Source organism: Notolepis coatsorum, assembly GCF_963971535.1.
Source record: "Notolepis coatsorum genome assembly, chromosome: 3".
Classification (NCBI taxonomy): Eukaryota; Metazoa; Chordata; class Actinopteri; order Aulopiformes; family Paralepididae; genus Notolepis; species Notolepis coatsorum.
Window position 1 is genome coordinate 81,973,681 of NC_140167.1, and position 27,348 is coordinate 82,001,028.

Below are 27,348 nucleotides of genomic sequence, written 5' to 3' on the forward strand. Positions count from 1 at the left end.
TACTGTACTGTACCCATTCTGCAATCTGTTAATACACTTTTCAATCAATCAATCAATCAATCAATCAATCAATCAATCAATCAATTGAGCTGTACTGTACCCATTCTGCAATCTGTTTTCAATCAATCAATCAAAGGATGTTTACATGTTGTGTTAAAGCGAGGCAGGTCACCTAACACACGAACAAGCTATCAGTAGAACTATATATACATTTATATTATATACATGTAACATGTCATAACACACTATACATGAGTCGAGCGAGAGAGAGAGACACACACACACAGGCCGTTTTTGTATCTCTCTCTAGGGTTAACTCCGTCATCTTGACTGACGGATCAGAGGACCAATCACCGAGGCGGAGGCGGCGGCACAGAGCCGAGTATTGCACTATTTTCGGGAAGAGGGACGTTACTTGACAGGAACACGGCTCTGCTGAAAGACGTGTGTACAACACGACCCAGCCCAGGAGAAATCATTTGGAAATAACCAACATTTTCTTTCTCTCGGAATATCGTCGTCATTCAACGGGGCAAAACGAAAACAAAACGCCGGCCTTCGACGACGACAACAACAAGCTATTGGAATTGTGTTATTATCTCAGCGAGGAACGGTTCTAATGTACAAAACGAAACGGAAGTAACTTGCCAGCTGTGTGGCGCGCGAGGTGAGTAGCCAGGCAGCCCGAGTTATTCTATTTCGTAGCCGCAGTTTGCGGAGACGCTCTCTGATTGGTTTAGCGCCGAAGCGTCTCTTCCGCCTTGTACATATTATTCTCTGCTTCAAAGTGGTTATGCTTTGGCCCTCTTTCAGAGAGCGTCTCCGCAAACTGCGGCTACGAAAAAAATAACGCCGGTGGTCTAGTTCCACTATGGTGCCATTCTGTCCATGTCCGACGTGACTGTAAATGAGGGAAACATTCGTTGCCTTTCTATAAAGATTTGACGTGAACTCTTAAGACACTCTGCCCCCAGCCTCAAGATACTAGTTAAATGATACTCGAAGTTTACTCAACGATGCCTTATAATTGTTATATATTTAAACTATGCCTCCTCTGTATGGATAGAAAAGTATTATTTATATTATATAACAAAATAATAATATCTCTCTATAACCCAAAGTTACTCAACATGCTTTTTATGCCTAAAGTAATCAACCTATAACAAAATAATATCTCTTTTCAAGTATTACTGGACAAAAGAAAAAAAAATGAATACATTTTCTAAATAATACCTCTTCTGTATTAGAAAATCCAGCTTAAAATATATGTATATTTGTATCTTTTCAATATACATTATAAAACAGTAACCTCACAAATATACTGATTTAAAAGTGCACTATGCAGTTTCGGATTTCTACATTTGCATAACTTAAGTTGCCATTAGTGTACACAACTAATTTATTACACACGTAATCCTTAGAATGATTGTATCATTCATAAGCATCTTGTATCATCAAAAACATTGAAGTTAAATTATCTTGTGGAATTTAAAACAGCACAATTAATGTATAAAGCAAAAGGTAATGTACTTCCAGGAAACATTCACAAACTGTTCTGTGATAGAGAGGGGGGTTATAATCTGAGGGGAGAACTCAATTTAAAAGTTCTTAGTGCACTGTACGCACTACCAGGAGAAGACATTGCATCTCCATAATGTGGAGTGAAACTGTAGCACAGTCTGAATGTGGTGCTAAAGCAATGTCCAAACATGAGACAATTCAAACTGAATTATAAAGAAATAATTTTCACAAGGTACAGGGATGAGGAGGGATTTGACATTCACAGGTGTTTACATTTTTATTTTCTTTCTTTCATGTTTTAGCCTACATAGATACTTTTTTTGTTTTGCATATATATATATATATTTGTTTTGTAAGGTTTTAAATAAGTACATTCATTTGAGTAGTGGAAAAGGGGTAGGATTAAATAAGTATACTTCTTCTTACTCCTTTTCGATCATGTAAATTGAGTTATGTTTTTTTTTTTTTTTTTCATTGCTATAGATCAATGATTTGTTTTTGTTTTATATTGTTTGTATGTATCGAAATAAAGATTTCAAATCAAATCATAAATCAAACGCTGCATACTTCAATCAATTCGGTCAACTTTCCCATTAAACCCTCGCCTCACCACAGCTTTATTTTTAATGTTTTTCTGTGTCCATGTGAGCTTTGAGATCTCCAGCACCTTTATTAGACACAGAAAGTTTCAGAAACATATGGTCAAGCTTTGCACGCGTTGCACTCCGCCTCCAATTTGTCTCGACCAGGATGGTAAATTGGGAATTTTCTCTGCAGTTAATCTGTAATGTACATTTTTGCTTTGGCTTTGTGAGCAGAATTTCCTGGCCACAACATGGCTAAACCCTGGCTAGTGGAGATGAGGTCCGACAGGCCACAACACGGCTAAACCCTGGCTAGTGCATGGAGAGTGAGACGAGGTCAGACAGGCCACAACACGGCTAAACCCTGGCTAGTGGAGACGAGGTCAGACAGGCCACAACACGGCTAAACCCTGGCTAGTGGAGACAAGGTCAGACAGGCCACAACATGGCTAAACCCTGGCTAGTGGAGACGAGGTCAGACAGGCCACAACATGGCTAAACCCTGGCTAGTGGAGACGAGGTCAGACAGGCCACAACACGGCTAAACCCTGGCTAGTGGAGACGAGGTCAGACAGGCCACAACATGGCTAAACCCTGGCTAGTGGAGACGAGGTCAGACAGGCCACAACATGGCTAAACCCTGGCTAGTGGAGACGAGGTCAGACAGGCCACAACACGGCTAAACCCTGGGTAGTGGAGACGAGGTCAGACAGGCCACAACACGGCTAAACCCTGGCTAGTGGAGACGAGGTCAGACAGGCCACAACACGGCTAAAAACCCTGGCTAGTAGAGTAAGTAAGTAAGTAAGTAAGTAAGTAAGTAAGTAAGTAAGTAAGTAAGTAAGTAAGTAAGTAAGTAAGTAAGTAAGTAAGTAAGTAAGTAAGTAAGTAAGTAAGTAAGTAAGTAAGTATTTTTTTTTTTTGATCAAATTTTTTTTATTAATTACATGAAACAGGACAACACAATAACCACAGTAACAAAAAACATGACTTCACAGGAGAATAACAACAATAATAATACAGAATAATAAATTATAAGACAAAAAGAAAAAGAAACAGCGTCCAACCTATCAAATATAGGTGGCTACTTCAATAACAAAAAGGGGTCTTCAAGACATGGCAACCTTTCCCCACCTTTACAAAGTGGAGTGACTTAAAAGATTGTTTATGAGAGTGTTGTCGCAGATTTACTGTAGATAGCCTAGGTCCCTTACACATGTTCAAGACTGCCAAACTCGCAGACGGTAAAGTGTAAGAAGAAAGAAATTCCTCTTCCAAGTTGGTTGACAGGTCAATCAGTCTGCCAATATTAGTCCCTTGGGGAGATGGCATGTGAATTGACATATAGCGCAGAATAGCTAAATACCAACCCCCCCTAAAATCCCCCTAGCCAAAGTTAAGAAGGACAAGACAAAAACCAAGACAGACAAGACATTTCCTCCTCCCCCTCCCCAGAGTCCGCCGGACCCCCCCGATCAAGCGCCCCAACCCCGCTCAGCCGCACACGGCGGTCTTTACCTTCTCAGCTGCTGCGAACCACAGGTCAATGCCAGCCTGCCCTACCCCAATCACCCGAGCCGTGGATATCTCAAGATAAATCACATCCAATAGAGTTAGGGACCAGTTGATCATTGTCAGCTTCTCAGGCTCCTTCCATCTCATTGCTATAAGCTTCTTCGCTGCTGTGACGCCCGCTAGGACAACCCTTTTCAGTTGTACGGACGCGGGTAGTGTCGTTATATCGTTCAGGAGTAGCGTAACAGCTGTGAATGGGATAGTTAAGCCACACAGATCTGAAAGTTTGTCCGTTATTGACCTCCAGAAACGGGCCACTGGTGGGCAATCCCAATACATATGCATATAAGTGCCAGTGGCCTTTTGAGAGCACAAAGTGCACCGAGAGTCGGTTATCAGTCCCATAGCAAATAGCTTCCTAGGTGTAAGATAGGTCCTATGAATATAATTAAAATTAATTTGCTGGTGATTGGGGTTGCGGGAAGATAATGCCACATTTGCCCAAACATCATCCCAGTCAAACTCGGGGTCCAACTCCGGGATATCCACACGCCAGATTGTATCCAATGATAAATTTTTATACGTGGATTGAATTAAGAGCGTATAAAAGTCTGAGACAAACCCTCTGGATGTCGTTCTGTCCACTATGAGCCTGAGGAAGGGGTGTGGTTGCAAAGCTTGAGCCCACGGTACGCCATGCGCCCTCAGTGCTGACCTTAGTTGAAGGTAAAGAAAGAAGGACTCGCCGGGAAGATCATAAAATTCTCTTAAGTCCTGAAACGCACGGAGGCCGTTCTTATCATAAATATCCTCCAGAGTATGCACTCCCCTCCTTTGCCATTGAGGAATATTAACCGGCTTGTGTCCAACAAGTAATTGCTGGTTATTAAAAATTGGAGAGTCCAGGTGCCAAGGGCATTTAACCCCACACGACCTCTGTACATTACGCCACGTTTGGATCACGTGAGTAATGATCGGTCCATACCTCAGCCGGCATTTCGCAATAGAGACAGTGGAGTACACTACATCCTGCAATCTTAGCGGAGACACCGCCGCCGCTTCTAAGGAGCGCCACGATACAGCCTCTACAGGGTCTAGCCAGCACATCAGAGGTCTCAGTGAAAAGGACCAGAAATAAAGTTTAAAATCAGGGATTGCGAGGCCCCCATCTTGTTTCCTACGTTGAGTAGTAGCCCTTTTGATTCTCGGGCGTTTGTTATTCCAGACAAACTTAGATACCATCGATTGTACCTTGCGCCAGTGGTCTATTGGAGGGGGCAGGGGGAGCATTGAGCTAATAAAATTTATCCTAGGCAGGATGTTCATTTTGATTATGGAAGCCCGGGCTTGTAAGGAGTTAGGAAGGGACGACCACCTGTCTAGATCCTGGCGTATTTTATCATAAGTACCCGTGAAGTTGTACTTAGTAGTTTGGTTCAGCGTGGGGAATATCTCTATGCCCAGGTATTTAAAATGTTCTACTATGGGGATATCAGCTGGTAGTCGTACCGCCTTGGCCAGTTCATTAAGAGGTAGGCAGGCTGATTTGTTCCAGTTAATCTTAAAACCTGACAATTTACCAAAGTCGTCGATTATCCTCAATAATTTTGTGGCCGACCGGGAGGGGTCGTCCATGAAAATCAGCAGGTCATCCGCATAGAGAGCAATTTTGTGTGGAGTATTGTTGACCATTATGGGGACGATGTCCTCCGATTGCCTAATAAATTGGGCCAAAGGTTCGAGGGAAAGCGCGAACAGTCCCGGGCTCAGAGGGCAACCCTGTCTAGAAGATCTGGAGACTGGAAAGAGTGTGGAACAGTTTTTGCCTGTCAGTATCATCGCAGACGGCGAGGCATACAGGACTTTAATCATATGAATGAAACTCTTTCCAAGACCCATGACCTCAAGTACCTTCCACAGGTATGACCACTCAAGTCTGTCAAACGCCTTCATGGCATCCAAAGACAGAACTGTGGATGGAGTTGTATTGTCTTTACTGTTATCGATTACATGCAACAGCCTCCTAAGATTATCTGCAGCCAGACGCCCCGGGATAAAACCAGTTTGATCGCAGTGTACCAATACAGACATAAATCTCTGCAGGCGACGGGCCAGCACCTTGGCAAACACCTTTAAATCGGCCCCGAGAAGACTCAAGGGTCTATAGCTACCACAATCATTGGGATCTTTGTCCTTTTTGAGAAGTAAAGAAATCAACGCCATATTGACATCTCTTGAGAACTCCCCTTGTTCGATAGCGTAATTGATCATATCGAGCATCAATGGACCCAGTTGGTCCCAGAAAGCTAAATACACTTCGGGTGGAATACCATCCCAGCCTGGCGCCTTACCCCTCTGCATTTCAACAATAGTCTCCCTCAATTCTACGAGAGTAATCGGTCTCCCCAGTTCCTTGGCCTCTTCCTCAGAAATGTGGGGTATCTCAAGCCCGCCAATGAACGATTCAAATCTAGAGTCATCCAGATTACCCTCTGAGCTATATAACTGTGAGTAAAACTCTTTAAAAGTGTCATTGATCTTTTTCGAATCAGTAGTGACTGCACCCTGGCTCGTCCTAATCGAGGGGATATCTGAGAAATGACCATTTGAGCGTATTTTCATTGCCAATAGATGGCTAGGTCTGGAGCCGTGAAAATAGTAATTTTGTCTTGTCCTATGAATCAAGAACTCAGACTGTTGTTTAAGTATGGAGTTTATTTCTTTTTTGACTATCTTACGTTGTGTGTTTAGTCGTTCATTATAGTCAGTTTGCAAGGATGCGTATAGGTCCGCATATAAAGATTCCAGTCCTTCTAGCTTTTTTGACCGGGATTTTCGCAAATTGGAGGCAAATAGTGTGACATGACCCCTGATGAATCCTTTCAATGCGTTCCACAGGACCCTAGGGTCTTCTACCGTGCCAACGTTGATCTGCAAAAATTCAGCTAGTTTACTCCTGAACTCAGAACAGAAGTCATCGTTCTTTAGCAAGGTCGAATTAAAACGCCATCTGGGAGCTCTTGCGGAGAGCCTGCCAAAGGTTGCCGTAAGGAAAATCCCCTTGTGGTCTGAGAGAGCCAAGGGAACCAATGAGACATCGAAACTATCAAACATATTAGGGGACGCGAATGCATAGTCAATTCGAGAGAAGCTTTTGTGTCTGGCTGACAGGTGAGAGTAATCTCTGAGGGTGGGGTTGCATAAGCGCCAGAGGTCTGTGAGCCCCGTGTCTTTGGCCCACATCCTGAGGGCCTTAGAGGCCCGTTTCTGGTCGCTCGTTTCAGAGGGCCCGGACCTATCCATCTCCGCATCCCAGCACGCATTAAAATCGCCACCCACAATGAGAGCGTATCCATTAAGTTCCAACATATTCTTCGTGATTGTATTATAGAACGCTGAATCAAATGTGTTAGGAGCATACAATGCTATTATAGCCATCTTCCTATGCAAGAATTCAACTTTTGCTATAGTAATCCTTCCCTCCGTGTCCGACCATACATCCAAGTTTTTGATATCAAGGTTACGTCTTGTAACTATGACTACTCCTTTCGTCTTATCATCGGCTGAGGATGAGGAGATAACGTGATATTGCCGATTTGCCAGTCTTGACACGTCACCTACCATTAAATGCGTCTCACTAAGGAGAGCAAGGTCAATATTTCTCCTCTTCAATAGCCAAAGGACACTGGCACGCTTGTGTGGGGCGTTAAGCCCTCCTGCGTTCCAAATTAAAATATTCAATTTAGCCATGGTCGAGCTTGTATAAGTGCGTAGAGAACATACCCGTGCAGCCAGGCTGAGTACAGAGGTGCCGATCCCGGCGGGCCCGGACGGTCAATCCCAGGAGTTCAGAGGAGGAACACTTACACATATATAAGACAACAGTACATAGAACACATAAAAATACCACCAGCTACAGCCCCCCCTCCTTCTACTCTACACCCTAACCCACCCGTCCTACTATAAGTTGTAAGTAAGTATTTATAAAGCACCTTTCATACATGTCATGTAGCTCAAAGTGCTGTACACAAACATAGGCATATATAACGATAAAAGCAATAAAGTCACAGTGATCAGTTAAGATCAATGTTTAAAAAAAATAATAATAATAACGTAAAAATGAAAACAGTCATTTGCTGACCAGTTTGGGAGAACAGGTCAGCACAAACATGTCCGTTCAGTAGCAACCGGAAGTAGGAAATGCACTAAACCAATGCACTTGTACAGTAGGTAGCAATGTTAGCTCTCATAACGTTAGTGTAGTTACGTTTTTATTAGTGGTCGCGTATTGTGTGCGTATTTACCCGTTCCCTCATCTAAAGAGTTGGGTCCATAAGGCTTTTCCAAGCCTTATGGATCCATAAGGCTTTTCCAAGCCATAGCGTCTTTGTGTTATGTCTCATAACGTTAGCCAGTTAGAAGTAGGAAATGCACTAAACCAATGCACTTGTACTTGTTTAGCAGCAACTGGAAGTAGGAAGTGCACTAGACCAATAACTAGTAGGTAGCAACGTTAGCTCTCATAACGTGCACTAAACCAATGCTAAACCAATATCTAGTAGGTAGCAACGTTAGCGCTCATAACGTGCACTAAACCAATGCACTTGTACTTGTTTAGCAGCAACCGGACGAGGCATTACACCGGTTCCTGACAGGCAAACTGGAGACGAAATCGCGCTCGACACTGTCCTGATATGACGCAGCGCGTGTCCGAGTGTGTGTGTGTGTTACCTGGAAGCACACGGGGCAAAGCAGCCTGTGATTCTCGACCAATAAAAAGTGTTTAGGGGCAGGACTCGGCCGCGTAATCGCTCAACTAGAGACACAGCGAGCGAATATTTGAGGGGTGAACGACATCGCTGCTCAGTTTGCTGTCGCTCGCGGCAGGTCAGGATAGTCTGATTGAAACGAATACATTTTAATCACTTTTTCTCGCTCGCGTCGCTCTATGTCAGGACGGGGTGTTAGTCTTCCTTGGCAACATTGTAACAAGCTGATTATTACTTGGCAGTTGGCACGTTTGTCAGAATTCCATTCATGATTCATACTACTAGCAATGTGACAGTATCAAGCAAAATGTGCCCTTTGATCCAAGTTTCATCACTTACTGATATCAATATAGCCTACAGACAGGGAGCGAAATTAACTTTTTGACTCACCGGCCAGTGGCGGGTAGATGGGAAGAGTCTACCCGCCAAGCATATTTCTTACCTGCCAAATTTTTTTTGATTAAAAAAAAATATATATATATTTTATATAATTTTTTTTTTAAAATAAAATATATATTATATAATCATACTTGTAGTTGTATTATCTGCGAGACATCGCCACCACGCAATAAGTCAAAATGCTTGCTATCTGCAAACAGCTCCACTGTCTGTGTGTATACTTGAGTAGCCTCCAGCTCCAGCAAGGATTTTCCGGCCCTGCAGCTAGACCCTATATTCAGCTAGACCCTACATTCAGCATGCAAGGATTCTCCGGCGATGCAGCTGGACCTATTTATAACGTTACCGTTCTTTTGTCAAATCACATTCAACATGCCCTCAGCTAGAATACGCATTCAATCAATGTTATAAGACATTGATATCAGGAGCTATCTGTAGATACTGCTAGCCCGGTAGATAACGTTAAGACAATTTAGTTTACTGGGACAGATGGATCAACGTGAACTAGCTAAGCTAGCTAACGAGGGACCGGAGGTATTATGCACTCGAGTAGACTATTGCTGGAGCATTTGTTGATATCAGCAGCTATCAGTAGCTAGCCAGCTAGATACCGTTAGACAATGCCTCGTCATGTATTAAACTAAAAGTGAATAGTTGACTGGGTCATTGTTTAAACAGTAACGTTAGCTCTTGGAGGTCCGATATAGACTAGAGCAGATGGAAGTAAACAAGCCAAACGATAGCTTCCGATTGGTCATTTGCTTTTTTTCTCATGAAACCAGTCACGTCACTCTACTGTGATTGGACCTAGTGCGATGTGGGACTTGTAGTTTTTTAACGATCTCGCGGCGGAGAAAAAAAAGACGAGCGGCTATAATCTGTACTCGCACAAGAGTATCGTTATGAAGTTATGAACTACACGTCTACACGCCACACGGCGGGCAGCCCTCTAAGTGTCATGCGCCAAAGGTAAAAACAGCCCGCCCCTGGCGGGCGGCGGGCTTTAGTTTCGGTCCCTGCCTACAGAGTAGCAGGCAAGGCTATAGCCTATAACATATATAACATACTAAGGAACTATCATCCCTTAAACAGGGCTTATAAATGCTTAACAATGCCTTAATCATCCTTATGATGACACACCCTTTAATAAACATCAGTGGGTATTTAAAACACTTATTAATTCATGAATTCATGCACTCTTAGTTGACAGGCCCCTTAAACCTGCCTTCATTTCAGACGGGTGTTAATCACCTTAATCAGTAATACCAAGGTAAATCAAAGCACCTCATTTTTATTAAGGGACATATTTCTTTAAGGGTAAAGTTCAGGCGTTTTGTCCCTTCATGTTCCTTATTACTTGCACAATTCTTAAGTAAGTTACTTTGAATATGGCCACCAGTGATGTCATCGGGGACATTGAATCCTTGAAGAAATAGCAGTACCTTGTCTCATAGGGACCGCTACCTCATCATTTCATTGATCTGTAATTAACACAAGGATCCAATGTCCCCCGAATCCCCGATGACATCACCGGTGGCCATATTCAAACTCATTCTCTCTGAATAACTGTCAAACAGAATGAATGTGTGCAAAACTGTTTTAGAGTTTATGGATGTGTGTGAGATTGTGTGCAAAATAAAACAGCATTGTTTTTGATTAAGTGCCTCTTTAACTAGCTCATTATCACATTAAGATATCCGCCAATGGACTGTAAAGAAATAAAAGACAGGACTTGGTGTTTTCCATTCATAAATGAACAGACTTTAAAGGCTAACACTGGGAACAGACCAGGGCCAAATATTACTGTGTAAAATGCAACATGGTTATTATTACCGTGTAAAATGAAAGGACCCTGGTCCCCAGTGAGTAGACCTTCACCAGAACAATAGCTGTGTTGTTACAGTGCAGTGGAACTAGGACAGCTGTGAGCTTTACGGAGTCTTGTGCCAACTTCAAATTGAAAGTATGCTCAGCCAAGTAGTCACGGCTCACGAGTCAAACCCACTGCCTCGCTTATCGTTCAAGATTCAAGAGTTTTATTTGTCACACACAAGACGTGTAGTGAAATGTAGGTGGCCATGCCCGCCTAGATTGTGCAAAAATACAAATAATAAAATAAAAATTAGACATGATAAAAAAGGTCATAAGAATAAGATACAGTACTAAACGTAAAAAGTTATAAGTAATAATATACAAATATACAAAAAATATTGCAAACATATATACAGTAGTTTTTTTTTAAGTGAATCTTTTGTAGTGTATTATGTATGTAGGGTGTGTGAGAGAGTGTAAGTGAGGATGTGTAGTGTGTGTGTGTTCATGTGTGCTTGTTGTGTGTGTGTGGAGAGATCAGTGTTGAGTGTTCTGATGGCCTGTTTCAGTCCTCCATGCTGCTTCAACCTCTACTGCAGGCTCACAGCCTACCTATATCAGCCTACCTATCAGTCTTAACCTCTTGAGCCCTTGCCCTATTTTCTGAAAATCTGCCTAAAATACTAAACTAAGTCAATGGAAGATTGCTCCACTTCTACAAGGTCATTTGCATGTTCTTGGTATCTAGGGATATCTATGGATCTCAGGGAATGTATTCCCAGTGTCAGAAATATTGCGTCTGTTACTAGGCTTGAGTAAATTGTAATGAACCAAAGGAGAATATCAATTTTCTTTTTCCATCTTTGACGGTGAATAACACCATTCTAAAATTCACCAGACATGAAAAAGTGCCACTGAGCTCATACAGCACCTTCTTGAAATATAAGCAAATTAATAAAGGGAAGATGATTAAACAGAAGGTTTTGAATAAATGACCTTATTATAGCCAAATCGCACATCTATGGATTGGGCCAAATCTGGAGAGAGGAGGAGAGAGAGAGAGGAGAGAGAGAGACTTCTTACAGTGGTGATGAGTCAGCATAGAGTTGACTGATGCTGCTGACTCACCTGGACTGTGTTCAGTGTTCCCCTAGAAAACAAGCCATCACAAGATAGGGCAGCCTGGAGAGATTCTATTCAACACCACAACTCCGAGATGTGGCTCTCAGACTGGTCACCTGTTACATCACACCTGGGCAGATATATTACTATTGTATTGGATAATATCAGACTTTCAGTGTTTGTGGCAGAAGTGTCATTGATGAGGCACAGGTTGACAACAACAGCAAAAGGAATGTGAAACCGGTACTTTGTTAAAACAGCGTTCTACCTGGAGGTACGCGGGGGTAGAGCTGCTGCGGTTACTGCATTACCGCTATTACATCACGCCCACCGCAGAGTTAAGCTGAATACCGCATCACTGATGTTTTTTATTATAATAATAATAATAATAATAATAATAATAATAATAATAATAATAATAAGAAGAAGAAGAAGAAGAAAGGGTCGTCGGGGGGTAACTGCCGGGCGCTACCACCCCTGCCCACGACACCGAGTGAACGGCGCATGACCAGAGGGGAGACTTCGAATCCCCCCCGCCTCTCCCCGTGAGGGAGAGGGGAGTTGGGAACCGCGGCGGCGCGCTCAGGTTTTATGGTTCTCGTTAAGTCGGGCTCGCCCGGTCTTCCCCGGCCCCGGCTCACTCATCCTTTCGGGGGGGATCGGGACACCGGTCGGGACAGAGCCCTGGGGACTACAGGTATTCACTCTTGGTTGACGGGAAGGGGAGAGAGGCGCGCGCCTCAGCTCCTCAACAGACCCGTCCACCGTCTACCTCGAGTGAGCCTCACGTTGTACCTCACTGCAAGCGTCAATAAACAGTGTAGCCTATGTTGTCTGTGTTTCACTTTTAATAACGAATGCGTGCTTGCCGAATCCCAAACAATATTCATGCTGCAACGTCATCCTCTAAAGATAGACATTTAGACTAGAGGCAGGCTATATGCTATAAAGAATAGACTACTACTACTAAAAAAAAATAAAAAAATGCATTCAAACATTTTTATTTATTTTAATTTTGTTTTTGGTTACCGCAGCGGTTTCAATAGCTTCGCAAATTTGTGCGGTAAGGAAAAAATCAATACCGCGGCAGCCCTATGTGGGGGTACTGCAGGGGGTACGCGAGAAAAGTTCTAAAGGTGTGAAAGTCTTTATCATAGTCATGGATAATTCACGAATTAATATAATACATAAAATTAAAATCCATATTTTAAAGTTCAATAATCACCTTTCTGAAACATTGGCGTGAACAATGTTTCCAATAGCAGCGAGCGCAATCACGTTATCAGTAGGCTAACGTTACGTCGATTGACGTCGTTCACTTTGAAGCATGGAATGAGAGTTTCCGAATAAAAAAATCGTGAGAAAGAAGGTGAAGAACCCACGAAAAAGAAAGAGAAAACGGACTCTAAAAAATATCGTCAGTATCAAGAAGAATACATTTCTATGGGCTTCACCTGCACAAGCTCCAATCCTCCCCAGGCGTTGTGTTTTTTTTGCGGGGAGAAATGATCCAACAGTTCCATGAAGCCAGCCCACGTCCAAAGTTTTTTTTAAGAGAAAACGTTCTGACTTCAATTCATCCCAGGAAACGATGAGAAAAGCCTCCACATCCTCAGCAAAAGCACTCAAGGCATCTTATGCGGTCTCTTTGCTCGTAGCTAAAGCCAAAAAGCCATTTAGCATAGCTGAAGACTTGCTACTCCCTGCCGCTGTTGTGCTGGCAGAAACTATGCAGATAAGCTAAAAACTGTGCCCTTGTCTAATGACACAGTTTCCCGCAGAGTCGATGCAATGGGTCTACTGACGTGAGTGGACAAGCACAGCTAGCTGCTTTTGTGAGATATGTGGATACTTACTTAACGGAACGTAGACCAATCTCAGTCACTCTTATTGTCTGGGACCAAATTCGGTCACGCCCCATTCCCAGTAAAAAGTGGGAATCTCTAGAATGTGTTTTGGGCGACAGTGTTTACGGAAGTGCGGGGGTAGCCTCTCAAGTTGACGATACACAACACTTTCTGTTGTCAGTAGATGGCAGCATTGGTTTAAAATTAAAAGGTGAAAATGTTGAAAACTACAACATGAATACATTTCCCAAGACCTTTAGCACAGGTCACAGGTAACTGGGACGCGTCTATTCTTTGACGCGATCTGAACATCTGCTCCTCCCTCCCCATCAACATGGACCCCCTGCAATTTGCATACCGCCCCAACAGGTCCACGGAGGACGCCATAGCCCATGTGCTGCACACAGCAGCATCACACCTGGACAAGAGGCAGGGGAACTATGTGAGAATGCTATTCATCGACTACAGCTCGGTAGAGCTGCCGCGATAACCGCATTACCGCGGTATCGCTGTTGCATCACGCTCACCGCAGAGTTAGGCTGAATACCGCGTCAGTGCGTCACCGCTGTTTTTTATCATAATAATAAAGTTGGCTTGCGGCTTGCGGCTCTGCAGATATACCCTACTCGGTTCCAAGCGACCCTATTGGTCCAGCCTGGCTCTGCGGCTCTGCAGATACCCCCTACTCGACGCGTCACACTTTGTAGCCTCTGAACGAAAACAGAACGCCGCGCCGCCATCTTTACTGCCTCGCTAAGGATGCATTTCATTCAGGATTTGTTTGCGACAGAACCAAGTGCAATAAACAAAAAATAATGGATTCACTGTGTATTCTGCCTTATTTATTGATGAAACAAAACCGACATCAACCCAATTTACCACCGAGCGGAGAGTTTAGTGTCACAACAAGATCGCTGATGTGTTAAGTTTGTTGTTGTGATTAGCCTAATACTACAGTCAGCCGATATACACGAGAGGTAACAACGTTAAACCCGGGTTTGCTTGGTAGAATACACAATGAGAGGTAACGTTAGCTTTGGCAGAATAGATGCAACGAGAGTCTGGTTAATGTTGTTATTGATTGATTGAAACTGTGTTAAACTCTGGCTTGCTGCAAGCCCTCGGACATCTATGCCCACGGAGCTTTCAGTGTACACAAGCGAGCGGCGGCGGCCCCGCCTGCATCCCCATTCCCCAAACGGAGTAGTACCTGGCTGCAGTGGAAAAGGAACGAAGTACCAGGTGCCTAAAGCGGGTCGAGTCGAGTAGGTAATATGCAGTGGAAAAGCGCCATTAGACTAGAGGCAGGCTATAAGAGTAGACTACTAAAAAAAAAAAAATGCATTCAAACTTTTTTTTTTTTTTGTGCGCACTGTGCGGTAATTACCGCGGCGGTAGGAAATATTGCGCAAATTCGTGCGGTAAGGAAAATATCAATACCGCGGCAGCTCTACAGCTCTGCATTCAATACCATAGTCCCCTCCATACTCATAGCCAAGCTCAGGGACCTGGGCTTGAACTATGACCTCTGCCAGTGGGTCTTGGACTTCCTGACTGGCAGACCCCAGGTGGTGAGAGCAGGCAACTGCACCTCCTCATCCATCACCCTCAACATAGGGGCCCCCCAGGGCTGTGTTCTGAGTCCCCTCCTCTACTCCCTGTACACACACAACTGTGTGGCTCAGCGGAGTAGCAATACAATCATCAAATTTGCTGACGACACAGTGGTGGTGGGCCTGATCTCTGCCAACGACGAGAGGGCCTACCTGGAAGAGGTCAAGGTCCTGGCGGGATGGTGCCAGGATAACAGCCTCTCCCTGAACGTCAGCAAAACAAAGGAGATGATTGTGGACTTCAGGAGGTCGGGGGTCAAGGACTACAGCCCCCTCAGCATCGACGGGGCACCGGTTGAGAGAGTCAACAGCTTTAAGTACCTCGGAGCCTACATATCCGAGGACTTGACATGGACCACACACATTGACAGTGTTGTGAAGAAGGCACGACAACGCCTCTACTTCCTCAGGCGCCTAAGGAAGTTCCAAGTCAGTCAGAAGATCCTTTTTTTTTTTTAAACTTTGGCCATTCCCCTGGCTCTTTTATACGTTTATCGCATTTATTCTGGTCAAGGATGACCGACAGAAACAGGCTGAAAGGGTTGAGATGGGGGGGAAGACACTCTGGGAAAGGCACGGCTGCAGTCCGGGATTCGAACTCGCTAAACCCCAGATCCGTGACGAGCACGGTTGTCCCCGGCGCTGAAATAGCGCTCGCGGTACGTGGTGAGCTACTGGAGCTCCCCCAGTCAGAAGATCCTTAAGAACTTCTACTCATGTACAATAGAGAGCATCTTGACTGGCAACATCACCTCCTGGTTTGGGAATAGCACTGCACAAGACCGAAGCAGACTACAAAGAGTGACACGTTCAGCCGAACGCACAATTGGAGGGGGGCTCCCCACCCTCCAGAACATTTACAACAAGCGTTGCAAGGGCAAGGCTAAGAGAATCATTAAAGACTCCAGTCACCCGAACAACTGCCTCTTTGAACTGCTGCGGTCAGGCAAGCGATACCGGAGTCTCAAGGCGAGCACAGAAAGACTCAGAAGAAGCTTCTATCCCCAGGCCATCAGACTGCTAAACGAACAATGAACAACACTACACAACAACAACCACCAAACGCACATAGCACACACATCCACACGCACACACTCACTTTAAACAGACACACTGTAGCACCCACTCCACACACTTTATAGCACACACCCACTTTAAACAAACACACTGTAGCACCCACTCCCCACACTTTATATTTATTGATGAAGGATTGCACTACAACTCGTACACCTTACTGTAAATTGTACCTAAATTGTACCTCATCCCATTTCTGCTTTGCACTATATAGTACTGTACATTAGTACACTGCATAGTATTGTATATTATATGGTAACTCAGAACATTGTACATATGTCTATACCGAACACTGTGACCTCATTTTCTTCTTCTAAATTACATGCTATACTATGTCATTTGATACTATCTTGTCTAGCACAGTCTCTGGAGCGTAACAGTAAGAAGCATTTTGTATGAAAGTATTCTGTACTTCTGTATGACAACTATTAAAGAAACTTGAACTAAACTATTAATGGGACCAGAGTACAGTGATCGAGAATGGTCACCCAATTATCTTAACAAAAGTGCATCATTAGCATTATGTTTGTTGTCTAAACGGGAACATAATGGTACAATTTAAGATTAGAATGTTATCCGCATATAAAGGACAAATAAAACATTGTTAATTTGTAAGAAACCTCAATGAAAACGGCGCAGGGTAAGTTATATTCGCTATTGTTATGAAAATGTGATAGAATCCTATAAAAATGTCGACCATTGGTCACTGTGACGTTACTTCCTTACATCTTCTCTCTCTCTCTCTCTCCCTCTCTCTCTCTCTCTCTCTCCCTCCCTCCCTCCCTCCCTCCCTGTCTCCTTTTCTCTTCTCTGTCCCCTTCCTTCTCTCTCTCCCTTCCTCTCTCTCCTTCTCTCACTGTCCTTTTTTCTTCTCTGCCCCTCTCTCTTTCTCCCTCTCTCTCGCTCTCCTTCTCTCACTGTCTCCTTTTTTCTTCTCTGCCCTCCCTCTCTCTCTTTCTCTCTCTCCCTCTCGCTCTCCTCTTTCTCCCCATCTCTCTCTTTCTCTCTCTATCTCTCTCTCTTCCCCCCCTCTCTCGCCCCCCTCTCTCCCCCCCCCCTCTCTCTCTATTCCCCTTGTGTTAGATACTAGATACTTGGCTACTGTAACATACTGTAACATAAACATTGGCGTCACATTTGAAGAGTCAACAGTGGAGGGTTTGAAGTTCAATTAATTAGAACTTTGGAGCGAAGCACAACGCGTTGCTGGATCTGACCCATGTTGTTACTAAAACACAGCGTGTTGCTGGATCTGTCCCATGTTGTTACTAAAGCACAGCGCGTTGCTGGATCTGTCCCATGTTGTTACTAAAGCACAGCGCGTTGCTGGATCTGTCCCATGTTGTTACTAAAGCACAGCACGTTGCTGGATCTGACCCATGTTGTTACTAAAGCACAGCGCGTTGCTGGATCTGTCCCATGTTGTTACTAAAGCACAGCGCGTTGCTGGATCTGACCCATGTTGTTACTAAAGCACAGCACGTTGCTGGATCTGACCCATGTTGTTACTAAAGCACAGCTCGTTGCTGGATCTGACCCATGTTGTTACTAAAACACAGCGTGTTGCTGGATCTGACCCATGTTGTTACTAAAGCACAGCGCGTTGCTGGATCTGACCCATGTTGTTACTAAAGCACAGCGCGTTGCTGGATCTGACCCATGTTGTTACTAAAGCACAGCGTGTTGCTGGATCTGTCCCATGTTGTTACTAAAGCACAGCGCGTTGCTGGATCTGACCCATGTTGTTACTAAAGCACAGCGCGTTGCTGGATCTGTCCCATGTCGTTACTAAAACACAGCGCGTTGCTGGATCTGACCCATGTCGTTACTAAAGCACAGCGCGTTGCTGGATCTGACCCATGTTGTTACTAAAGCACAGCGCGTTGCTGGATCTGACCCATGTTGTTACTAAAGCACAGCGCGTTGCTGGATCTGACCCATGTTGTTACTAAAGCACAGCGCGTTGCTGGATCTGTCCCATGTTGTTACTAAAGCACAGCGCGTTGCTGGATCTGACCCATGTTGTTACTAAAGTACAGCGTGTTGCTGGATCTGACCCATGTTGTTACTAAAGCACAGCGCGTTGCTGGATCTGACCCATGTTGTTACTAAAGCACAGCGTGTTGCTGGATCTGACCCATGTTGTTACTAAAGCACAGCGTGTTGCTGGATCTGACCCATGTTGTTACTAAAGCACAGCGTGTTCCTGGATCTGACCCATGTTGTTACTAAAGCACAGCGCGTTGCTGGATCTGACCCATGTCGACGTGATCAGAGAATTCCCCCCAATATTAAAGTCAGACACCAGGACCCATGTGGGTTATAACCAGGACCCATGTGGGTTATAACCAGGACCCACGTGGGTTATAACCAGGACCCATGTGGGTTATAACCAGGACCCATGTGGGACCAGGACCCATGTGAGTTATAACCAGGACCCACGTGGTTTATAACCAGGGGGGACATGTCCCCCTCACTTTTCAAAATCTTGTTTTTACATAAAAGAAAAGTTGAATCAGAAATCAAAATAAAGAGACTTGATTTACTGCATTCCTGACGCATAGAAGCATGGTGTCGGCATGGCATGGAACTGCACGTTTAGTACTCTGAATTGGTATCGACAGTGAAACAGTGGAATGGGTGCATCCCTAATACAGGGCTTACAGACCCTCATCTGTTATGACTGACAGCTACAGACCCTCATCTGTTATGACTGACAGTTACAGACCCTCATCTGTTATGACTGACAGTTACAGACCCTCATCTGTTATGACTGACAGCTACAGACCCTCATCTGTTATGACCAGTGTTGTGCTAGTTACTGAAAAATAGTAACTCAGTTACTTTACTAGTTACTTCATTTCAAAGTAACTTCGTTACTGTACTAGTTACTTACACCCAAAAGTAATGAGTTACTGTGAAAAGTAACTATTTAGTTATTTAAAAAAAAAAAAAAAAAAAAAATTGCTCAAGTCCCATGCCCCATATACTCAAAATCGGTTGATCAACTTGACAGTTTCCATTCACATCACCGAACTCTGCTAAGCAATGTGGTCTAGAGCGTTTCATTATATATTCCCTCCCCGCTGTATGTATATTTCTCTCCCACCCACCCACCCCCTCCTAATGTACAGTCCCCTCCCCATCATATGTATATACTCTGTCAGGATCTAGGGGTAACAGTACTGTATATTTGAATACCGCTTATGTCACAAATGTATCAGTACTAAATACCTATATGTCCCTATGCCATAAATGTCATGTATGTTGTGTATGTCATAAATGTCTATATGAATTGAAAATGGGGGACCCTGATGGAAACAAGACAAACGTCTTTCTCAGGTCTGCATCCCCTTAACAATTGTATGTATTGAGCCGTACTGTATTGTACCCATTCTGCAATCTGTTAAATAAAGTTTTCATTCATTCATTCATTCATCCATTCATTAATTCATTCATAACCATCTTGCAGCGTTGTTTAATATATCAATCAAAGCATTGCAACGTTAGAATAGTTAGGATATCAATTGTGCATGAAAGGACTATATTTATATTGTTTGATTAGTATTATGAGATTCCCTGGCAGATTTCGTACAGTCAAAATCCGTTGATCTTGAGTTTCAGTGAACACATTGCACTCACCGTCACCAGTCTGCGGTGGTCGAGATGTAACGTTAGTCCAGTTGACTCCAGCAGCCCTTCAAACATGTTCTTTATCTCGTTTCCATGTTGTATATTAATTATCTCTCCAAGTAGTTGCTAAATGGTTTGTTAGTTCGTTATTATTACTGCGTTCTTATTATGTAGATTCATAGCGAGCGTCCTCTTGTTGTTTACTGTAGAGAGCGTCTATTTCTTTCAGAACGTTAGTGGCCAATCAGAAGTGCGAAAACCAGAATGAGGCTACGGAAAGAAATAATAATAATAATAATACTTCGTTTTATATAGCGCCTTTCAGTCTACAGTAAACAAAACAAACGCAGGTGAAATAAGGACGCTCGCTATGAATCTACATAAAAAGAACGCAGTAACGAACTAACAAACCATTCAGTAACGTAAGTAGCGTTACTGAATTTCAAAAGTAATGCGTTAGAGTACTAGTTGCGGCAAAAAGTTACTTCGTTTCTGTAACGCGTTACTTTGTAACGCGTTAGTCCCAACACTGGTTATGACTGACATCTACAGACCCTCATCTGTTATGACTGACAGCTACAGACCCTCATCTGTTATGACTGACAGCTACAGACCCTCATCTGTCCCTTGCTTTATACTGTTTACTTGTATTCATAGTTCATATTAAGATTACATTTGATTGCCTATATTTATTGTGTTTCTTCTATTACCCTGCCCATACCTGTACCCCCCCCCTTCCCCGTGCTGCTATGACGCCTGGATTTCAAGGGGATCAATAAAGGAATATCTCATCTGATCTTATATTGCCCCAGGGCTAATCTCTAATTGGCCCAGAGTAGGGCTGCACGATTAATCGATTTTAAATCGAAATCGCGATTTGGAATGATGCAATTACCAAATCAAAAAAAAAAAAAAAAAAAAATTTAACCAGGAAGTCCCATTGAGATACAAGATCGGTTTGGGAGAGGGAGGTAAGGGGTTTTAGATTGTGTGTTGTGAAGTCCCGAACAGACCCACCGCGTAGGCCAGATGCAAGCCGCATTTTACAATAAACCTCTGTGGGGCTGCTTAAAAAAATATATAATTATAATCGCAAATTTTATCGCAATCGCAATATCTGTCAGAAAAATTGCAATTAGATTCTTTCCCAAAATCGTGCAGCCCTAGCCCAGAGCTGCATTGATCTGGATCAGCCGATATTGTGATGATGTCATCAGGAGGATGGTGACCCACTAACGTCAAGGGGGACACACACACACACACACACACACACACACACAATAAGGTCAGCATTCTCTGTGTGTGTACGTGTACAATGAGTCAGCACCCTGTCTCATCCTGTTTGTGTGTGTGGGGCGGGGCGGGGGTGCGCCGATGAGGTCAGCACTCTGTCTCTGGTGTGTGTGTGGGGGGGGGGGGGGGGCTCAGTGATGTCATCATCTGTGTGTGTGGAGGGGGGGGCGGGGGGGGCTCAGTGAGGTCATCTGTGTGTGCTAGGCCTGGAGGGGGGCTCAGGCCTAACAAAATTAATAGTTGGTTTCAGGTTGCCGACCGACCCTGCCGATTTAGGTGCGACCCAATATATTTTATGAGTTTTTAGAAAAAATTATATAAAAAAAAAAAAGAAAAAACGTTTTTTTTTTTTTTTTTTTTTTTTAATAAAGTTTCATAGAAATCTTAGTCAAACATTTAGTATTATGGATATTAAACATGCTGGCAGAGTACATGCATCCATGTTGTTGTGAAAATTTTTATTAAATAAAGAAATTCCCTATCCATAGTCGCCGTGGGAAAGAATAAAATAAAAAAATAAAATAAAATAAATTCCCTACCTACCCATGGCCAAACTGACAACCAACCTGAAACCAACTATTAATTTTGTTAGGCCTCAGTGAGGTCATCTGTGTGTGTGGGGGGGGGCTCAGTGAGGTCATCATCTGTGTGTGTGTGTGTGTGGGGGGGGGCTCAGTGAGGTCATCATCTGTGTGGGGGGGGCTCAGTGATGTCATTATCTGTGTGTGGTGGGAAGGGGGGGGGCTTAGTGAGGTCATCATCTGTGTGTGTGTGGGGGGGGGGGGGGCTCAGTGATGTCATCATCTGTGTGGGGGGCGGGGGGGGGCTCAGTGAGGTCATCTGTGTGTGCTAGGCCTGGAGGGGGGCTCAGTGAGGTCATCTGTGTGTGTGGGGGGGGGCTCAGTGAGGTCATCATCTGTGTGTGTGTGTGTGTGTGGGGGGGGCTCAGTGAGGTCATCATCTGTGTGGGGGGGCTCAGTGATGTCATTATCTGTGTGTGGTGGGAAGGGGGGGGCTTAGTGAGGTCATCATCTGTGTGTGTGTGGGGGGGGGGGGGGGGGGGGGGCTCAGTGATGTCATTATCTGTGTGTGGCTGCCTGCTCAACACAGGCGTTTCCTACAAAGCTACAAAGATTCAAGCGTTTTGATCCCAGCTTCCAGTCACAATAGATGAAGCGGATGGTGATGGACATGTATAGCTCTGTGATGAACACTTGACCACATGTCTGGTCAGTGCATAGGGCTGGGCCATTAAGCCAGTTTCAATTACAATTTTGATCATGAAAACAAGGTAGTCAAGATAAAACTATTATTGTGTGCCACATTGCTCTAATTTTGTCTTGTGTTGTAAATGCAGTAGGGATGCCCCGATCGATCGGCCACCGATCGTTATCGGCCGATAATCTGTATAACATGATGTAAAACATGATCCAATTCTTAGCGGAAATCTCACTCGCTGAGTTCTGTCTCGGAGCTGCAAACTGCCGCTCCGTCTCCTCCTCCTCCTGCCCCTCCCTTACCCATGTAAACAAGCTCGGGCAATAGTCTGCTCTAACCTAGTGCATGAGACCTCTGTGAGCTAACGTTAGCTACCGTTACTGTTTAAACAGAATGACCCAGTCAACTATTCACTTTTAGTTTAATACATGAGGCATTGTTAACGGTATCTAGCCGGCTAGCTACTGATAGCTCCTGATATCAACAAATGCTCCAGCAAGTCTAGTAGTGCATGATAGCTCACGTTAGCTCACGTTAGCTCACGTTAGCTCACTGTTCAAAACGAAACGTCCCATTAAACTAAATAGTTCACTGAGGCGTTGTCTTAACGTTATCTAGCCGGCTAGCAGTAGCTACAGATAGCTCCTGATATCAATGTCTTATAACACTGATTCGATGCGTATTCGAGCTGAGGGCATGTTGAATGTGATCAATAGGGTCCAGCTGCAGCTCCGGAGAATCCTGGCCGTAGCTGGAGGCTACTCAAGTCAAGTCAAGAGTTTTATTTGTCACGGCATACAAGTATACAATGAAATGCGGGTGGTCTTGCCCGCAACGATGTGCAATACAGTAGTACAACATATAATAGAATCCAATAAAACAACATTGTGCAATAAACAGGTAACATAGTGGGTAGGGATGCCCGATCACGTTTTTTGCCACCGCTACCGATCACTGATCGTCGTGAGCCATATCGGCCGATACCGATCCGATACCGATTGTTTTTGATTAAAAGAAATTAAAATGTATTTTATATAAACTTTTTTCTTTTTTCTTTTTTTTATAAAATATATATATTATATAATTAGACTTGTACTTGTATTATCTGCGAGACATCGCCACCACGCAACAAGCTCCACTGTCTGTGTGTACTCTAGTAGCCTCCAGCTACGGCCAGGATTCTCCGGAGCTGCAGCTGGACCTATACTATACTACTGCTAGCCGGATATATAACGTTAATACAACGCCTCAGTGAATTATTTAGTTCAATGGGACATTTCGTTTTGAACAGTGAACTAAGAAAAATAATAATTTATATAATTTTTATTTATTTATTTATTTTAATCAAAAACGATCGATATCGGATCGGTATCGGCCGATATGGCTCAAGACGATCGGTGATCGGTATCGGTGGCAAAAAACATGATCGGGGCATCCCTAAAATGCAGCGCACCCTTCCTTCACAATGGTGCACTCCGCCCCCTCAAGCCCACACAGTAGTTTCAGCTGGTGTTGAGAGGGAGGAGGAGCCATGGTGCACTCCGCCCCCTCAAGCCCACACAGTAGTTTCAGCTGGTGTTGAGAGGGAGGAGGAGCCATGGTGCACTCCGCCCCCTCAAGCCCACACAGTAGTTTCAGCTGGTGTTGAGGGAGGAGGAGCCATGGTGCACTCCGCCCCCTCAAGCCCACACAGTAGTTTCAGCTGGTGTTGAGAGGGAGGAGGAGCCATGGTGCACTCCGCCCCCTCAAGCCCACACAGTAGTTTCAGCTGGTGTTGAGAGGGAGGAGGAGCCATGGCGCGTTTCTCCAGTTATTTTTTTAATGTCTTCTTTGGTAACTTGTAGAAGACGACAGAAAGGCAGCCTTTGGTCGAGAAGATGCATGTTCTTGGTATCTAAGGACATCTATGGATCTTATGGAATGTATTCCCAGTGTCAGAAATATTGTGTCTGTTACTAGGCTTGAGTAAATAAAAAATTGTGATGAACCAAAGGAGAATATCAATTTTATTTTATTTGTCCATCTTTGACAGTGAAAATAACACCATACTATAAATTACCAGACATGAGAAATTGCCACTGAACCCATTCAGCACCTTCTTGAGATCACATGTACAAAAAACTAAGCAAATGAATAAAGGGAAGATGATTAAACAGGAGATTTTGTAGAGACGGTACTAGGGCTGAACGATTAATAGATTTTTAATCGAAATCGCGATTTGACATGATGCAATTTAACCAGGAAGTCCCATTGAGATACACGATCTCCTTTGCAAGGGAGACCTGGCCAAGATGACAGCAATAACATTTGTAATACATCACACAGCAATAAAATGTGCGATACATCACACAAGAACATAATAAATGTGCATGTATACAATACATCACATGTAAACACAAAAACACAAAGCAGAATAGTCTACATGATAGTAAAAGTGTATAATACAGGGTAATACAGTAATTTTGCTGATGTCTGGTCTGACATCAGAGGAGTTTGATAGTATTTACTGAGGATTGCCAGATAATGTTGATATTTAAACAAAAAAATAATTATAATACAAAATAAATTTACATACATACATGCAACATAAAAAAATGTGTTGTAGGAACAGTTTGGGAGAGGGAGGTAAGGGGTTTTAGATTGTGTGTTGTGAAGTTTAGACTTCAGAGAGGGAGAGTAAAGTACAGAAAAAAAGGTACCGATTCCCAGGTCAAAAGAAACATTTTCAGACTCTGTGTCCCGAACAGACCCACCGTGTAGGCCAGATGCAAGCTGCATTTTACAATAAACCTCTGTGGGGCTGCTTAAAAAAAATTATAATCGCAAATGTAATCGCAATCGCAATATCTGTCCGAAAAATCGCAATTAGATTATTTCCCAAAATCGTCCAGCCCTAGACGGTACTGAATTCTGCCATCCGGACACATGCAATTTGAAATATGATTATAGAATATCAGGCCTATAAATTACCTCATTATGGCCAGGCCAAGTCACACATCTATGGATCGGGCCAAATCTCCCCTTTCCAATGGCAGTTCAATCTGGATAGTATCACCAGGCGTGATTCACAAACCATGAATGAAATCTACTGTAGGTACAGAGTTACCTTTTTATAATGTAAATTTCTCCTGCATTTTTCATCAGATTGCAACGCCGTTTTTTGCTAAACGAGTAGACGTTCACAAAAAGGTAGAGAAACTAACTGCCTTCTGTTTTATGGCAATAATGTTCAGGTTTGTGGGAGATGATCCCGAAAAATTAAAAAGTTAATCTAGGAGTCAGATGATTGGCAGGGGCTGGCCTGATCTAGGAAGTGTATTTTTATTTATTTATTCGAAAGCCCATCGAAAGTCCTGGGTCTCCTCTCCTCATAGGACAAAAAAAAAATCCTAGCATCAATTCTTTTTCCGACTACTTAACATTTCTATTACTTATATTTCACTAATAACACTTTAAACTAGGGATATCGGCAGTAAAATGTGATATCGGAAAATATCGGTATCGGTAAAAAAAAAGAAAAAACAATAACAATATTTGTTATATATATATCCAGTGAAATGATTAGTTAGCTGAAATTATTCAGTTTTTTGGGGGGGGGGGGGAAACCCTGCATATATCGGTATCGGTTGATATCGGTATCGGAAATTAAGAGTTGGACAATATCGGAATATCGGTATCGGTAAAAAAGCCAATATCGAGCATCCCTACTTTAAACCATTGGTAAACAAATGTATTGCTGAAAATATACACGTTGACTGCTGTTTTGACAGGGTTAGGGTCTTTACTCTTGGCTACATTTGATAAAAAAAAACGCATGATATCATTTGACAACACCCAGACAACACCCAGACAACACCCAGACAACACTCGGACAACACCCAGACAACACCCAGACAACACCCAGACCAGCGTTTCCGTTAGCCGGTAATTACCGGTTTTTGACCGGCAAAATCTGTTGAAGTCCGACTTATTTAATATCTCCGGTCTTAATGTCCGGTGAAAATAATTCCCTGAGTCTAAGCACAATTTGATTATTTGAATTGTATTAAAATAGGCTAAAATTAAATAGCCTATGCGATGAACGAAACGATCATTACATTTGTTTCCTCGTTGCTTCTAATAATGACAACGACGTTGTCGGCGAGAGCTTAGTGCTGGGTGTGCGGACTTTTGTGTGAAGCTGCAGAGCCAGAGAGGCAACGGCACAATGCAGTATTCCAGCAGTACTCCAATTCGGCCATTTTCAGCCAATGTTGGGTGGGGGGCGCTGTTGTGCGGTTCCCAGAAAAGAGCCAATAACAGCTAAATCAGCTTCTCTGCAGCGCCATACTCTTTGCAAATAAGTCGTTGCGAAGTGGAGAGAGTCGTCACGCAAACCACGATAATGTTGCCGTCTCTCTGCTTTCTCAGTTCTTCGCTTGATATAATTAATACAAATGTCCAATATAACGGAATTCGTTAGCTCATAAAAATGTGATTATAACAGACTGCTGTTTAGTGTCGGACCGACTGCCCACATACGCGTCTATTTTAGTTCAAGTCAGCAGCAGCACGGAGTATCGAGGGACTTATTTTATTTGGAATATATTAATTAATGACTGTATACGCAAAAGTAGCCTAGTTTTAAGTAATAATATTATAAATCTACATGCCTTGAGGATGACATTCTTTATATAGCCTGCCTATCAATTGTTTTAAAACTCAATAAACTATGACCGGAATTAATCTCATTTGTCCGGTAGATTGAAATCTTGCAGGTCACGGAGACCGGCAACAATTTTTTCTAACGGAAACCCTGACCCAGACAACACCCAGACAACACTCGGACAACACCCAGACAACACCTGGACAACACCCAGACAACACCCAGACAACACCCAGACAACACCCAGACAACACTCACACAACGCTCAGATGCCATTACTTTTCTTTTTATCTTGTATTCTAT

The 27,348-nt window shown here is 43.4% G+C and overlaps 1 protein-coding gene across 1 annotated transcript in view; it reads left to right on the top strand.

Moving 5' to 3' along the window:
- The first annotated feature begins 477 nt into the window (after nt 1-477).
- Nucleotides 478-27,348, top strand: part of jak1 (Janus kinase 1) — a 127,178-nt gene continuing 100,307 nt past the window's right edge. Inside the window, exon 1 of the mRNA XM_084311266.1 lies at nt 478-667. The gene's annotated coding sequence lies outside the window, so the exon portion shown is untranslated. The remainder of the gene's footprint in view (nt 668-27,348) is intronic.